Raw genomic sequence first — 15,044 nt, forward strand, 5'->3', positions numbered from 1 at the left:
CTCCTGAGGTCAAAGTGTGCCCTCTGTAGTACATTAAATCACATTCACACACACCCATTCATGTTCACATGGAAGCTGAGGCTATGGCCTTACTTGGAGAGGAGGTCTTGGCAGATGTGCTTACTTAAGGATTTCAAGAGCTCCATCTTTCTGGGTTTAGATTTCAGATGGATGCTTCATGCATTGATTGGTGTGTTCTTATAAGAAGAGGAGTGGGCACACAGAGACACCGTGTGAAGACACTGGCAGAGATTGGATCAGTACATCTATAAGCCAAGAAATATCAAGGATTAGCAGCAGTGACCAGAAGCAGAGAGAGGCTACTTTGATTCTGCTTCAGAGCTCTCAGAAGGAATGAATCTTGCCCACACTTTAATTTTAACCCTTTGCCCTTCAGAAAAGTGAGAGAACAAATGCCTGCTGTTTAAGTCACTCGATTGGTAGCCATTTGTTATAGCTACCCAAAAGAACCATTATGGTTTGATCTGTAGCCCCCTCAAAATATGTGAGAAATTTGAGCCTTGGTGGACATGATCCTGTTTGAAAAGAAGGGAGTTCTTTTGTAATATAAATGAGGCCGTATGGCCACTGGAGATCCCCTCATAGAGGGGTTTAGACGAGGAGATGGGTCAGTCACAGGGGCGATGCTGGGAGAGTGGAGGGTGAGTGGGTTGGAAAGGGGGAACTGATTATGAGGATCCACATGTGACCTCCTCCCTGGGAGATGGACAGCAGAGAAGGGGGGGAAGGAAGACTCGGGATAGGGCAAGAAATGACAAAATAACAATGTATAAATTATCAAGGGTACATGAGGGAGGGGGGAGCAGGGAGGGAGAGGGAAAAAAAAGAGGACCTGATGCAAACGGCTTAAGTGGAGAGCAAATGCTTTGAGAATGATTGGGGCAGGGAATGTGCGGATGTGCTTTATACAATTGATGTATGTATTTGTATGGATTGTGATAAGAGTTGTATGAGCCCCTAATAAAATGTTAAAAAAAAAATGAGGCCATATGAGAATAGGCTTGAGCCTAAACCTAAACACTTCTGAGTTAAAGGCCAGGATAGACCCAGTAAGACACAGTATGGGGAGAAAGATAGCGAGGAATGCCAAGGAACTTTCTGGTATCCACAAAGAAGGACCCTGACCTAGAGTCGCACCCCAAATTTGAACCTGTAAGCTCCAAAGCAGGGGGGAAAGTGTTTTAAGGCTACTGACTTGTTGGATAATTTTTGGTTAAGGAGATTAAGACAGGAACTTAAGACATCCTCCAATCCTTCCGCTGGCTTCGTTCCATTTTTCTCACATTCAAGAGTCCTCCCAGAGGATTCAGTCAGGTTGTTGTTGTTGTTGTTGTTGTTGTTGTTGTTCAGTGTCATAGGGAGGGTTTGGATTCATTGTGACCATACATACAACATAATCATACACTGCCCGGTACTGTACCATTCTCACAGTTGTTCTTAAGTTTTGAGCCCATTGTTGCAGCCACTGTGTCAATCCCATTTGTTGAGGGCCTTCCTCTTTTCCATTGTCCCTCTCCTTTCCAGAACACGATGTCCTGCTCCAGGGACTGATCACTCCGGACAACATGTCAAAGTTAAGGCGAAGTCTCCTTATCTTTGCCCTGAGGAACATTCTGGCTGTACTTCATCCAAGTTAGATGGGTTTGTTCTTTTGGCAGTCCATGGTACATTCATTACTCTTTTACATCACTATTAATCAAATAGATCTATTCTTCTTTGGTCTTCCTTATTCAGTGTTCAACTTTCACATGAATATGAGACAGTTGAAAATACCATGGCCTGGGTCAACCTGCCCCAGTCTTCAAAGTAATCTCTTGCTTTTCAACACTTTAAAGAGGTCTCGTGTAGCAGATTTGACTAGTGAAATGTATCATTTGTTCTCTTCTCTGCTGCTTCCAAGAGAATTGATTGTGGATTCAAGCAAGACAAAATCCTTGACAATTTCGATCTTTCCTCCATTTATCATGATGTTATCAATAGGTCTAGTTGTGAGGGTCTGGGCTTTCTTTACCTTGAGTCATAATCCAAACTGAAGCCTTTAATCCTTCATCTTCATCAGCAAGTGAAAAAAGTCCTTCTCATTTTCTGCAAAATTGTGTCATCTGTATAATGCAGGTTGTTAATAAGCCTTCCTCCAACCTGATGCTCCATCAGGCACTGCCCCTTAATGAGTTTAGGTCATGAAGGGTAGTCCTCCATAGGCACATTGATTATTACCCTACCCCACTCACATAATAAATTCAGAGAGAGAACATTTCCCCAAAGCAATGGAAAGCTTACTAGAGAAGTGGAGGGTGCTCAAAGCCAAAGGTGACACAAACTGGAAATCAGTACTAGTTTTCAATACTTGCAGTCATCTAATAGTTCACTGCACTATCTAAGGAAAGGTGAGGAGAACTGGGGCAATTCCATTAAAAAAAGACAATGCAGGGTATGTAAGTCCGTCATTCCTCTGGAGAAGAAAAACACATAGTTGGGTTGTAGAGCTTTGTTTGCTAATCAACCGAATGTAGTTGTAAGGCAGGGGTGTGTGTGCGCGCGTGTGTGTGCGTGCGTGCGTGTGTGTGTGTGTTGGAGGGAGGGGCTTGCCATTCTATTTCATAGCCAGGAGAAAAATGAGCCTCTTCCCATATCTTTTGCTCTGTGGCAAGTTACTGATCTACAAGGAAATTTTATTTGACAAGGACATTGCCGAGAAAAAAACGGGAAGCTTGTGTTCATCTCTGTTGAGAGGTGGAGTCAAAGAGATCGGCTTTATGACAGACACCCTGATCGTGCAGCCAAACTATGAAATGGCCTCATACATTCAACACACATTTGCTGCACCGCCCCAGTGTGCTGCTCAGATATTACCAGGCAGAGTGTTTTATGGGCAGCATTTTAGAGTTAGGCAGGCCGAGGGAGTGTCTTTGTGGGTGTTGCCTTTACCAGTCCTTGGATTGTTCTGGGACAGGCATGTCTTTTTCCTCTAAAGTAACTGATCGCGTGTAAAGAAGGAGTCTCCTCAGTAAGACGGGTTAAACCAAACCCAACCTATGACAATCATCTCAATTGGAACACATAGCGACCCTATACAAATACCCATAGGGTTTCCAAGTTTGTAACTCTTTTGGGGGGCCAACTACCATGTCCTTCTCTTTCAGAAGCACTACAGAGTAGACCGTTGTGTTAGCAGCTGAATGCTTAATCACTGTGCCCATTTTGTTTGCTGAGCCGCCTCAAAACACTGAACAGGTTTTCTGGGTACCAAGTATGTCCACTTCTATGTCTGACATAGGGTGTTTGCTGAGCTGTCCTCAAAACACTGAAGAGGTTTTCTGGGTACCAAGTATGTCCACTTCTATATCTGGCATAGGGTCTTTTCCCCAAGTTGATAGGAGGTGCAAATCAGTTACTAGGGGTTTGGCAGAGTCAGTATGGAAACTGGGAGGGTGTGTGAAATTTGAACCAGAGTAGAACAATTCCAAGACACTTCCTAGGGATTCCTGGCATATAATATGCAAATGATAGTCAAGATATATAACTGTGTCTCTGTTCTTGGTTCTGTCAGTACCTGGTGTGGCCACAAAGGAGAAACTTGGTCACTGCTGCTTTGAGCATCTAGTGTGAATGAAAGGAGGTAAGTCACATGCTAATGAACCCTGGTGGTGTAGTAGTTAAGCACCATCGTGCCCGGCTATCAAAGGATATAGCGTCTGGGGTCTTAAAGGCTGAAGATAAACAGGGGGCCATCTAGCTAAGAAACAACAAAGCCCACATGGAAAAAGCACACCAGCCTACCCTGACATGATCGCTGAAGACAAAGCAGGTGCATAAGCACATACGAGCATGTTTTCTTGATGTGCACTCACCCTTTACATACAACTCTCTTATACATACGTGTTTCTGTGGATTTGTTTCTCGAATGCACCCAGACTAACATAAGCAGCGTGGAACGCATTTAAGAAGCATAGACAAGGGCAGGGCAGGATATTCGGAGGGACTGGATCCAGAATTAGAGAGGAAGGAGCCCTGGAGGCAAAACGGGCTGCTAGCTCCCTGTCCCAAGGGGGACAATGAGACTGCTGGCTCCCATGAAGATTTACAGTCTTGAACACTCCATATCGGGTCACTGTGGTTGGAATCCACTGGACGGCAGTGACCTTTTGGGATTGAAGGTGGAAGCCACCAATGACTTCCTGCCATTGGGCCATGGAGCCTCCGGAGAGTGTGTGAACTTCTGGAATGCAGTGAACAACCTCTGCATATCTGCTTTTTGTACTGCCAAGTCATGCCCTTGGCCTTTGCTTAAACATATTCATCCAGAAGGGAACCATCACAGCTGCTCCCTCGGGAAGCTGGGGGCTGAGCTCTCTGGTTCCACTCTGTCAGCATTTCTGGTCCGGGTACCTCCCCTCTGCCCCGGCACAGGCAATGTGCTTTTGGAAGCAGTGCTCCCTGGGTAGTGGGTGTGATTTTCCTCCTTTGGCCTAACATGATGAATGCTGAGAGGGGGTGGATACTAGGGGGTTAAACTCCCTGAACTTTACCTAGCCCAGGGGAAAACTTATTAATTAAAGTAAGTTTTAGACAGAATCTTTAGAAAGATAAATTGTTAACTTTATGTACACAATTACTCCCCAACACATAGACTCAACCTCATAGGCTGTGTATGACCTTGAGCAGGTGCTCAGTCACAATGGGTTTCTATCAGGATTGAGAGTTCAGCTCTCTCAACTCTCCAACTGGTTATTAGTACCATAGTCTCGTTTCTATTTATGTATTTACTTTGTTTTTAGAGGGAAAGGCCCCCAATTCAACTATGTTTTATTAGGAACTCCTTTGCTAAGTTTTACACAAGAGAAAGGCACAAACTATTGTTCTGGATGAAGGAGAGCATCCGCATGAGGCCACAATAGTGTCAGACGGACCCAAAGCCACAGTTACTGAAATAAAATTACACCCATTCTGTCCTGCTGAATCTGACTCATAGTTACTCTGTGTAGGGATCCTGAAGTTGCTACCTTTACAGGAAGCAATAACATCATCTTTTTCCTGTGGAATGACTAGTGGCTTTGAACCAGTGACCTTGCTCTTAATAGTCCAACACTATCCAGCATTACCACCTGGGCTCCTGAAAACTTAAATAAGACATAGAAAACAAACAACATTTTCACAAAATTGTGACTGAAGACAGATCAATTCATGGAGTTTCAGGAGGGCCTGTGAGAGCATGAGCGGGACCTTCATTGGGATGTGCACACTACCGTATATAGTTGAGTCTGGCCCGGGGAGTGGACGCAAGCACACTGCCTGAGGGACAAGCTTTCCACTGCCAGTCAGCAGTAGGAAAGAACTAAATGGCGGCTGAATCAGTGGCCCCTCAAAATGGATGTAGGGTCTCCACATAGACTCTCACTGTGAGCCATAGCCTATTGCTCAAAATTTAAGCTCAAATAAGATTTAAACGCCAAACATTCTGATTCCTTAAAATAGGGTACTGCCAGGATCAGCTAGAAGTCTGCATGACCTATCAGATCTCAACGCCGATCTCAAATCACTTCACATGATCCATTCTACCAGTCATGTCAAGGACAACTAGATGTCTGCATGAGCGAGCCCAAATCGCCTCCTCACTTACCCATTCCAGAGGCTGTGCCTGTATAACCTATCGACTAACACATTCCCATATGCCGTGGTTATGAAACCAACCATCATGCTGGAATAAGGACCAATCACGATGCAAGGGTCAGGGTCAATGGGAAAGCAAAATAGGGGCTGAGGGGAGCCAAGAGGGGTCCCTTTACTCAATCCCTAAACCTGATCTAATGTCACTAGACTGGGGTCTTCCTCACATCTCAAGGGCACCCGATTCATGATTAAAGTGAATTGTGCTTATTCAATCATTGTTCTGCTTGCTGTCCTGCTGTGCTGCATCCTCTTCTTGCTTTTCTGTGCATGGCTCCCTCTGTTGTGGTGACAAATGGCTCCAGAGGGATTTGACATAGGGAGAAAGCCCACCCACATCAACTGTAACCAGAAGCAGACACTAAGTCCATTTCTCTCACCTCACAGAACTATGCACACCAGACACTGGTAGGGCTGCCTGGGAGGGGAAACCTTAGTGCAGTGGTTCTCAACCTGTGGGTTGCGACCCCTTTGGGAGTCATATTACCCTTTCACAGGGCTCACCCAATTCATAACTGTAGCAAAATTACAGTGATGAAGTAGCAAGAAAATCATTTAATGGTTGGGGGAGGGGGCATCACCACAACAAGAGGAGCTGTATTAGGAAGGTTGAGAACCACTGCCCGAGTGTGTTTAGGACTTTGCTGCCCTCAAGGTCATCAGATATTCCTAAAGGCAGAACCACTGTAGGAAGCCCTTCTGGGAAATGCCCTGAAGACAGGTCTCAAACAACTCCACCCTCACCCTACGAGATCCTAATCATAGGACGCATGGAAATGCTCTCTGCCACTTCGAAGACTGTAAGTCCATGAGAGCAGAAAGCCTCCTCTTTCTACCTTGGAATGGTGACTGGTGAGTTCAAACTGTTCACTTTCTGGCTAACATAACCCACAGACCAACTCCCCCTGAGCTCAGTTTGGTTTGCCGCACAGCACACATTGTTTGGAACCTTCTGAAATAGCTATGCACATGTGCAGGTTGGGGAGATTTCGCACAAGATGCAGTTTTCCACCCTCTCTTGGCAAATATAATTTTTGCAAAAGGCTTGTATTCTCTTCTGGATCTGAGTAGCAGCTACTCTCATGAAGTCATAGCACATACATTCATGCTACAGTCCTCCAAATCCCTAATGTCTTACGCCGAGTCTGCTCCATGCTTTTCTGTGTCCTACATGGCAGCTGTAGGCACCCAAGGTATGGGCTCTGCAGCCTGTGTCCAAATCTCTCCTTCCCACTTCCTCACTGTGTGGTCCTAGGCTCATGACTTTATCATCCTGTGCCACTGATTTTTCATCTGTAAAATGAGGCCAGAATAGAGTCCACACATAGGCTTGTTAAGTGGAATAATTGAATTATTATACACAAAAAGCTTAGAACGGTGCTTGGCATCTTTCAAATACTATTAGGTGGTTTAGCATAGGGACTGGGTCATCCATTACATATGCTCAGGTTCAAACTTCCGGCCAGGAAGAGGTGGTACACCTAGGTGGGCATTACACCTGGATTGGCCCATCTGGGCCAGGTGAATTCAATCCAGCCATTGGGGTTGACCATGACCGTCAACCATGCCTCCCTATGGAGGAATTGAAAAGGTAGGATCTTGCCCGCTCCGATGTCTCCCTTCGCCCACTTTTCTGTTGTCCGTCCCCCAGGGAGGAGTTCACATGTAGATACTTGTAATCAGTTCCCACTTTCCAATCCACCCTCCCACAACCCTCTCAGTATCACCACTCACAAATTACCAAGGTTTCTTGATGGATGGGGTAGCGGAGAGGGAGGGGAAAAATGAGGACTTGATGCCAGGGGCTTAAGTGGAGAGCAAATGTTTTGAGAATAACGAGGGCAATGAATGTACAAATGTGCTTTACACAATTGATGTATATATGGATTGTGATAAGAGTTGTATGAGTCCCTAATAAAACGATTTTTAAAAAAAGAAAAAAGGCAGGATCCTGGAGCCCACTGAGTGACTTTCTCTCCAGCAGCTTCTAGGTAGGCTGTGCCCCGTGAGGGGCCCTGAGGTGCCTGTGTAAACCTGAAACTTCTTCTCTCAAAAACTCACTTGGATCACAATCCAGGCTTCGATGTGAATTCTTTCTCGCGCGAAGCCAAGGCCTGAGGTATATCTCTCCCAGGAGAGATCTAACAATAGTATCTCTTATTATAGCATTAGGAGCCCAGGTGGTGTAGTGGACTGTGCATTAAGCTGCTAATCGCAAGGTCGGGGGTTTGAACTGACTAGCCCGTCCGTGGGAGAAATATGAGGTTGTCTATTTCTGTAAGGCAGTGGTTCTCAACCTTCATAATGCCCCCACCCTTTAATACATTTCATGTTGTGGACACCTGCAACCATAAAATTATTTTCATTGCTACTTCATAGCTGTAATTTTGCTATTGTTATGAATTGGTTGACCCCTGTGAAAGGGTTATTTGATCCCCAGAGTGGTCGCGACCCACAGGTTGAGAACCGCTACTGTAAGGATTTAAAGTCTCAAAACCCCAAAGGGGCAGTTCTTTGTCCTATTGGGCCGGTATGAGTGGGAGTCAATAAAATGGTAGTTAGGTTTTTATCTGCTTCAGTATCAGATTTGGTGGCAATCTCAGTCATCCTGCATTGTGGTCTGGTTTGACCTCTGGTAGATCTGTGGGAAATGACTGCCCTGGTTTGAGGTGAGGGCCACGGTGCTTCAGTGGTAGACCTCTCATCGTCTTTCACCGGGAAGACCCGGGTTCGATTTGCAGCCAATGTGCCCCAGACTGTCAGTGAAAGTTTGTGTGTTGCTATGACACTGAGCAGGCTTCAGTGATGTTTCCAGACTGAAATAGAATAAGGACGAAAGACCTGATTATCTCCATCCACACATCGACCTATGGCCCGCCACAGTTGGCTTTCCCTCCCAGCCCTGGTGATAGCACAGACTGGCATAGTTTGCTCCGCTTCCCATGAGGTGCCCATGAGAGGCTGACTCGACAACCATGGACAAGATCAACATCTTGAACACCTTTCTGGGTCTACAGAAACAAGAACAACCTTCTGAAATGAGGTCGCATTGCTATTTGGGACTGGGAGAATGCCTTTGTGACAAGGATTGTGCTCTGGATCCCAAAGGCGACTTTTAAACACAGCCACATAGCAACTCCGGAAATTGCCATAGTAGAAGCCAGGTTTAAAAAAAAAAAAGTTCTACTGACTTGCTCATAGGAGGCCAGAGGTGGATGGGAGTGGGGTGGGGTAGGGTGGGAGACTCCATTAAAAATGAACAAATTTGTTTCCTTACATATTTGTCATGTCTTTTGGTCCTGAAGATAGGGGTGGGGGATAGCAGACGAGAAGAGGAAACGGCGACTGACAGTCGTCTTGTTGGTGTTCCCACAGCATCCCCTCCTTAGGCACTTGCTGCCATCTCATCCAACTCCACTCCGTATATTTTCAGCCAGCAATGATGCAGAAATGTCTGTGTACTCCAGTTTTATTGTAGTCGGGCAGCGTTTACGGGTTTGACTTTCAACTCAGCATGGCAGGACTTCTAGAAGCAATTATAACCAGCACCTGCTCTGTCTGTGCGGTGGGCAGGCAGTGACGGATCCCCAGCTTCCGGAACACTAGTGCCCCCTCCCAGCTCAGGATAATGACGGTGACACTCGGCCTCCTTGTTGTCTGGGGGAGCTCTAGGAGCTCTCCTCTGAAACTTCATATTATTGGCATTTCTTTGAGTGAACACATCAAATTAGTGACTGTAAAGGAAGGCGTAGGAGATGATTATTGGTGACAAGACAAGCCTCAACCACCTCCAGAGAGCATGTCTCCTAAGTGCAAAGTATGGAGAGCGAGGAAACAATTGACCAAAAATGGAATAGGCTTTGAGTCTCGCCACACAATGTATGTGCTTGGTCACTGAGGCGCCAACATTTTGGCTGGAGGACGGATATGGTTTGTGCAGCCGTGATTGCCAACCAGAACGTGCCGTGCTATTGTGAAAAATGATTTTTTATTCTGAGCAAATCTCTGCTTCCACTTGCTTTAATGCTTCGCCAGAGAGCCGGGGACTCTGGGAGTGGTGGGGACGCACAGGGCTGGGCTGACCTCAGGAACTCATGTGTAAAGGGCTTTTTCTCACTTGGAAGCAGGCTGGGTTCACAGCTGTTCTTTCTGGTAAAGCTTGTTTCTGAACCTTGCCACGTCTGAGTCCGAAGAGGGAAATGAAGGTGACAAATGCTACGAGGAGCCCTGTGCACATCTTGGCTATGGTCCTGCTTAAGTCTGTTTCATTTGAATCCCAGTTTTACCTTTCCTCCTTTCTGGGTTACGAAGCATCAGATGGGTGCCAAACGCTTCCACGGACAACACTAAAGCTGAACAAGGTGGAGGCAGATGAAGAGCAACGGGAGGTTTGTGTTTGGGAGACTGAATACTTGGGCTTCCTAGGCCAGGCCAGCTGGTGGTTAGAGCCCTGTTTCATATTCCACTGAAATCTCCTAGTGTCCAAGGACCAAGTGGCTCCTAAGTCCAGAATTTCTGTTACATGTCTCAGCAAGGAGAAGCTGGGCCAAAATGCATTGAAGAATAAAGCAGGAGCTTGGCTTGTGAATCCACTCTCTGATTCTGAAATTTCAAAGGCTCCGTGCACAGACATTTCAACACTGAAATCACAGCAGGGAAAATCAAAGACTTGGGCTTCCTCCTTGCCCCTCTTTTAGGGCTTTTATTTTTTTCCAAGGCGCCTCCCAGAGCCGAGCGTTGTATAGGTCATGTTTAAAAATGTCGTAGTTCTGAGGGACTTGCTCTTCTGCTTTCTTTGGCAAGGAGACCAGTTTCTTGTCTTGTGGCCAAACACAGAGCACAGATGTCTGTGGGCCCCCTCCCTTTCCCCTGACCTTTGCTCTCTTCTCTGGATACCCTACTGACCTGTTCTCCCTTACAAAATCTGAACTGCTCACACACTTCGTTCAATTCTCATCCTAGCGAGAAGCATCTGAGCATCTTATTAGAGCCTGTATGAGTTCTGTTCTGGATGCCTATTTGTGTAACTTCAGGTCTCTGGCATGGAAACGTCCCATGCCCACAGACCCACACAGGTAATATAAACTCCAACAGTAGTTTAAGGTTTAAGGTGGTCACAGGGAACACTGGGGCCTATGTCTCCTGGTGAACCACACAGGCTGTCTAAAGGTGCTAGTTCCATCTCAATGTAGCCATGCAGGAATGTAGACTGATTAGGTAGCAAGACAAGGGGTTGTTCCTCTCCATGCTTAGGGGGCCCCCTACGGGAGGTTGAAAGCCAATATGGGCTAAGCCCAAGCCAGGAGAGCTTAATTGACGCCTCCCAGCTGAAAGTACTTAAAAGGCTGGAATCTGGAGACCACCGCCCCTTCCCTTCAGCTGCTTCTCTGCCTTCCACTCAGCAGGGCTGGGTGTGCAGTGTCATGAGGGTGCCCGTGTTCAGTTTAGTGTAATGCCGGAACCTTCTTCTCTCATGTATATAAACCCACTCGGATTACCAACCAGGCTTTGGTGTGAATTTCTTTCCAGTGTGTAGCCAAGGACCGAGACATTTCCCACCCGAGAAACCTAACAGACCCAGACTTACAATAAACCCATATTTTTATTTATAAGGCAAGAGGTGACCAGGTCTAGACAATAATGGTGAAGAGGGCCCTGGGTTTGAGAAAGATTCTGAAGTAGAATCCATAACCCTTAGAAATGTATTGGCCTTAGGGGAGGGGCAAAGAGGGCTGGATTGAGAAAGTCTCTGGCATCCAGTTCTGACTTGACTTCTGGATCCTGAATCCTTCAGGGCCATGACCTTGCCCTCCACCCAGACCTTCCAATAGCCATCTTCTCAGAGCCTTGTTAAGTTCTCATAATACATTACACCTGCCATCCTGTGAGCAGCTACCAAACCCAGGCACTTTTTTCAAAGACAAGCTCGCTCTCTCTACCCCTAAGAGCAGGTAGTTTGGGGATGATGAATATGAGATACCACAGAAGACAAATCTGTTATCTTCCATGGTGCACAAAACATGCTGTCACAACCAGGACTCGTGACAATCCCGAAGTTTCCTAAATTGCTTCACTGCTACTTTTTAATTAAGCCTCATTAGATTGTCATATATTGATAAGAGGGATGGATGACCCTGAACTAGATGCATAAATTAAAGCTTTCCTCATCCTGTGCTTTTATATGAATGTGTTAATTATTTTTGTCATTAGGGAGAATAATGGAGGGATGGAGCAATACCAAACGGAGTTTGACAAAGTGTTGGTGTTTGTTGCGGCAAACGTGGTGCGTGTCAGATACAATCTGTCACCCAGTGAGTCTGCAATTAACACCAAGGGACAAAAGTAGGATTCCCTGTAATAAATAGCCTTCCTCCCAGATGCAGGGCCTGGGGCAGGACGTGGGGTGAGCAGTGGGCACTGGGCAACCTGGGGTCCCATCCAACCTGGCCCAGGGCATGCACAGTCCTACCTTGCAGGCCTCCTGGAGCGTGGTCTCTTTCCTCCTAAAGTTGGCCCTCAGCTCGCCCCAGAGCTGCTGCAGTTCCTGTAGCCTCGCCTGGAACATCTCTGAGGCCCTGTGGGCCCCCCCTGCAGGCCTCTCTGTCCCTCCTGCAGCCACAGTGGGCACACAGACCTCCTCCAGCCACCAGCCTTGTGGGTGTTGGTTCTGGGCACTAGCTTGTAAACTTCGTTCCCCCCTCTATGTAATGGGCACAAAAATGGATTTTTTTGTTTCAAGGAGAGAAACCATATACAGTCCTGAGTGGGGTCCATCTTTTGTAGATGGGAATAGAGACACTTAAAAAAGAAGGAAAAAAAAGGATTGACCTCCAGTCCCTTCACCGTCAGGGACAAATGCTCTGGTCTCACTTTGTCCCCTAAAAACATCATGTCAAAACGTTTTCTTTTAAATTATGGACATCACTGCATTATAGTTATGACAGCCAAAGGTGGAAGCCGCCTTTGAGTCCGTGGACAGATGGATGGACCAAGTCAGTGAGTTCGAGTTCTAGAACGGAGTGGTGTCCTTTCATTAAAATAGGGGGATAAATGTCAGGTCACAAATGAACCATGAAAAGACATGCTGGAAATGAAATAAATAAAATTCCCAACTCACTGCCATCCAGTCAACTCTGACTCATGGTAACCCTAAAGGGCAGATTGGAACTGCTCCCACGGGTTCCGGGGATGGGAACTCTTTTACAGACATAGAAAGCTTCATCTTTCTCACAAGGCACAGCTGGTGGACTTGAACTTCCGGTCTTGCAGATCACAGTCCAATTCATAACCACTACGCCAGCAGGGCTGCTGGTAATGACATAAGCCAGACACAAAAGAACAGGTGTAGGACCGAGCCAAGTAGAGAAAGGGTGAGCACAGGCAAAGGCACAGAGGCAGGCAGATCGGAGATATACGGGTTCACGTTGACACCCTTGGGCGAGTTAGTGCCCTGTGACCCCGCTACCCATTTATTTTTTTTTTCCTTTCCCCACCTTTTTTTTATCTGTCTACCATGTGTATCCCTGAATATGGTCAGGTCCCTGCCATATTACCTGGTCCTCACCACAGGAATGTTCATACAGTAACTTTTCCCCTATGTCCCTTTTGCATTTTTTTTAAAGCTTACCTCCGTGGACTCAATGTGTACTTGTCCTTTTTTACTTGGTTTACTTCGCTTAGCATGCTTTCCTCCCGTTCTTCCCATGCAGTGATGTGCTTCAAATTTTCATCACTACTTTTTAGCGATGCGTAGTACTCCATTATATGTATGTACCACAGCTTTTTCCCCCCACTGAAAAAGAAGTCTTTATTCTGATCCCACCAGCTGTACCATCTGTTATGCGCCTTCCTCCTTGGCAATCCGGTCTTTCTTGAGTGGTCCCATGAAAGCTTTTTTCTCTTCCACGGTCTGGAAACGGCCATGGCCCAATTTGGAGGTGGTGTCGATGAACTTGAGGTTGATCTTCTCCAGGGCACGGCACTTGGTCTGCACCAGCAGGAACTTGTGCAGAGTGAGCACTCGCTTCTTGGTGCCCACCATGCCGCCCTTCAGCATGACAAAGTCATTGATCACTTCCCCGTAGTGGACAAAGTCGCCCAGGGTGTAGATGCTCTTGTCAGAGAGATCGTAGTCGGTGGAGGCGTTGTTTGATAAGCTTGCCATCCTTGACGAGGTGGCCCTAGCCAATCTTATAGATCTTCATTTTGATCTCTGTGCAGTGGTGGTAGCCTTTCTGCACAGCGCGGGCCATCGAGAAGGCCACGCGGGCGGGATGCCAGGCCCCGATACAAGCCACTTTGTGCAACCCTCGGTGGGTCTTAAGGGGCATCTTCTTGGTGTGCCACCAACTGGTGACCCCTTTGTAGCCTTGGCCCTTGGTCAGCCCCGTGATGTCGATCATTTCATCCTGCCCGAACACTTGGTTCACTGGCACCAGCTTCTCTCGGGCCCAGTCCAGCTTCTCAGCCACGGAGCCCCCGTTCACCTGCATCTCCGTCAGTTGCGCCTTCTCCTGGCGCAGGGGGAGCAGGCGCGTCTGGGTGTGGGCGATGGCGTGCATGACCGGGCAGGACTTCTTCATGCTGCTAAAGTCTTTCTCGAGCTGCTTCTTACCCTTGTCATCCTGCCACTTCTTGCAGTACTTGGTGAAAGCCTTCTTCTTCGACAAGTGCCAGTTCTTTTAGAACCGCGGCTTGCACTCGTCGTCACTGATGTGTTCCGCAAAGACCGTCTTGAAGGTCCGGAGGCCGCGCGGTGTCTCCACATAGCCCACGATGCCCACCACCACCATGGGAGGGGTCTCAATGATGGTCACGGCCTCCACCACTTCCTTCTTGATCACCTTGGAGCCTGGCCTGTCGACCTCGTGCACCATGTGGGTTATGCCGGCCTTGTAGCACAGGAAGGCCGTCAGGTGGACCGGCTTGGAGGCGTCATCCTTGGGGAAGCTCTTCACCTTCCCACTGTGCCGGCTACTGCGCTTCTGAGGCAGGAAGCCCAGAGACCCATGCTGGGGCGTCGAAAACTTCCGGTGTAACATTACATCGTTGATCCCCACTGGTAGAGGTACCCCAGCTTTTTAATCCAATTGTCAGGTGATGGAAATTTGGGTTGTTTCCAATTCCTTGCAATTGTGAACTGTGCCACAATGAACATTGGAGCACAGATGTCTGATCTTGGTTTGTTTCTTGCCCAGTAAGGGTGGGGGGGGGGTTGCTGGGTCATATGGTAACTCTATTTCCATCTTTTTTAGATATCGCCATACATTGTTTGTCCTGAAGGTCTCTTTTGTACCCTAAAACAAGGAGTCAAGATGCATGGGCCTTGATTGCTGAAGGGGGGCAGGAGTGAAGAA

The 15,044-nt window shown here is 47.1% G+C and overlaps 1 pseudogene; it reads right to left on the reverse strand.

The window, feature by feature from the left end:
• Positions 1–13,525: 13,525 nt before the first annotated feature.
• LOC142435763 (large ribosomal subunit protein uL3-like) lies at positions 13,526–14,729 on the reverse strand (annotated as a pseudogene).
• Positions 14,730–15,044: the final 315 nt, after the last annotated feature.

Source organism: Tenrec ecaudatus (assembly GCF_050624435.1).
Source record: "Tenrec ecaudatus isolate mTenEca1 chromosome 1 unlocalized genomic scaffold, mTenEca1.hap1 SUPER_1_unloc_13, whole genome shotgun sequence".
NCBI classification, from domain to species: domain Eukaryota; kingdom Metazoa; phylum Chordata; class Mammalia; order Afrosoricida; family Tenrecidae; genus Tenrec; species Tenrec ecaudatus.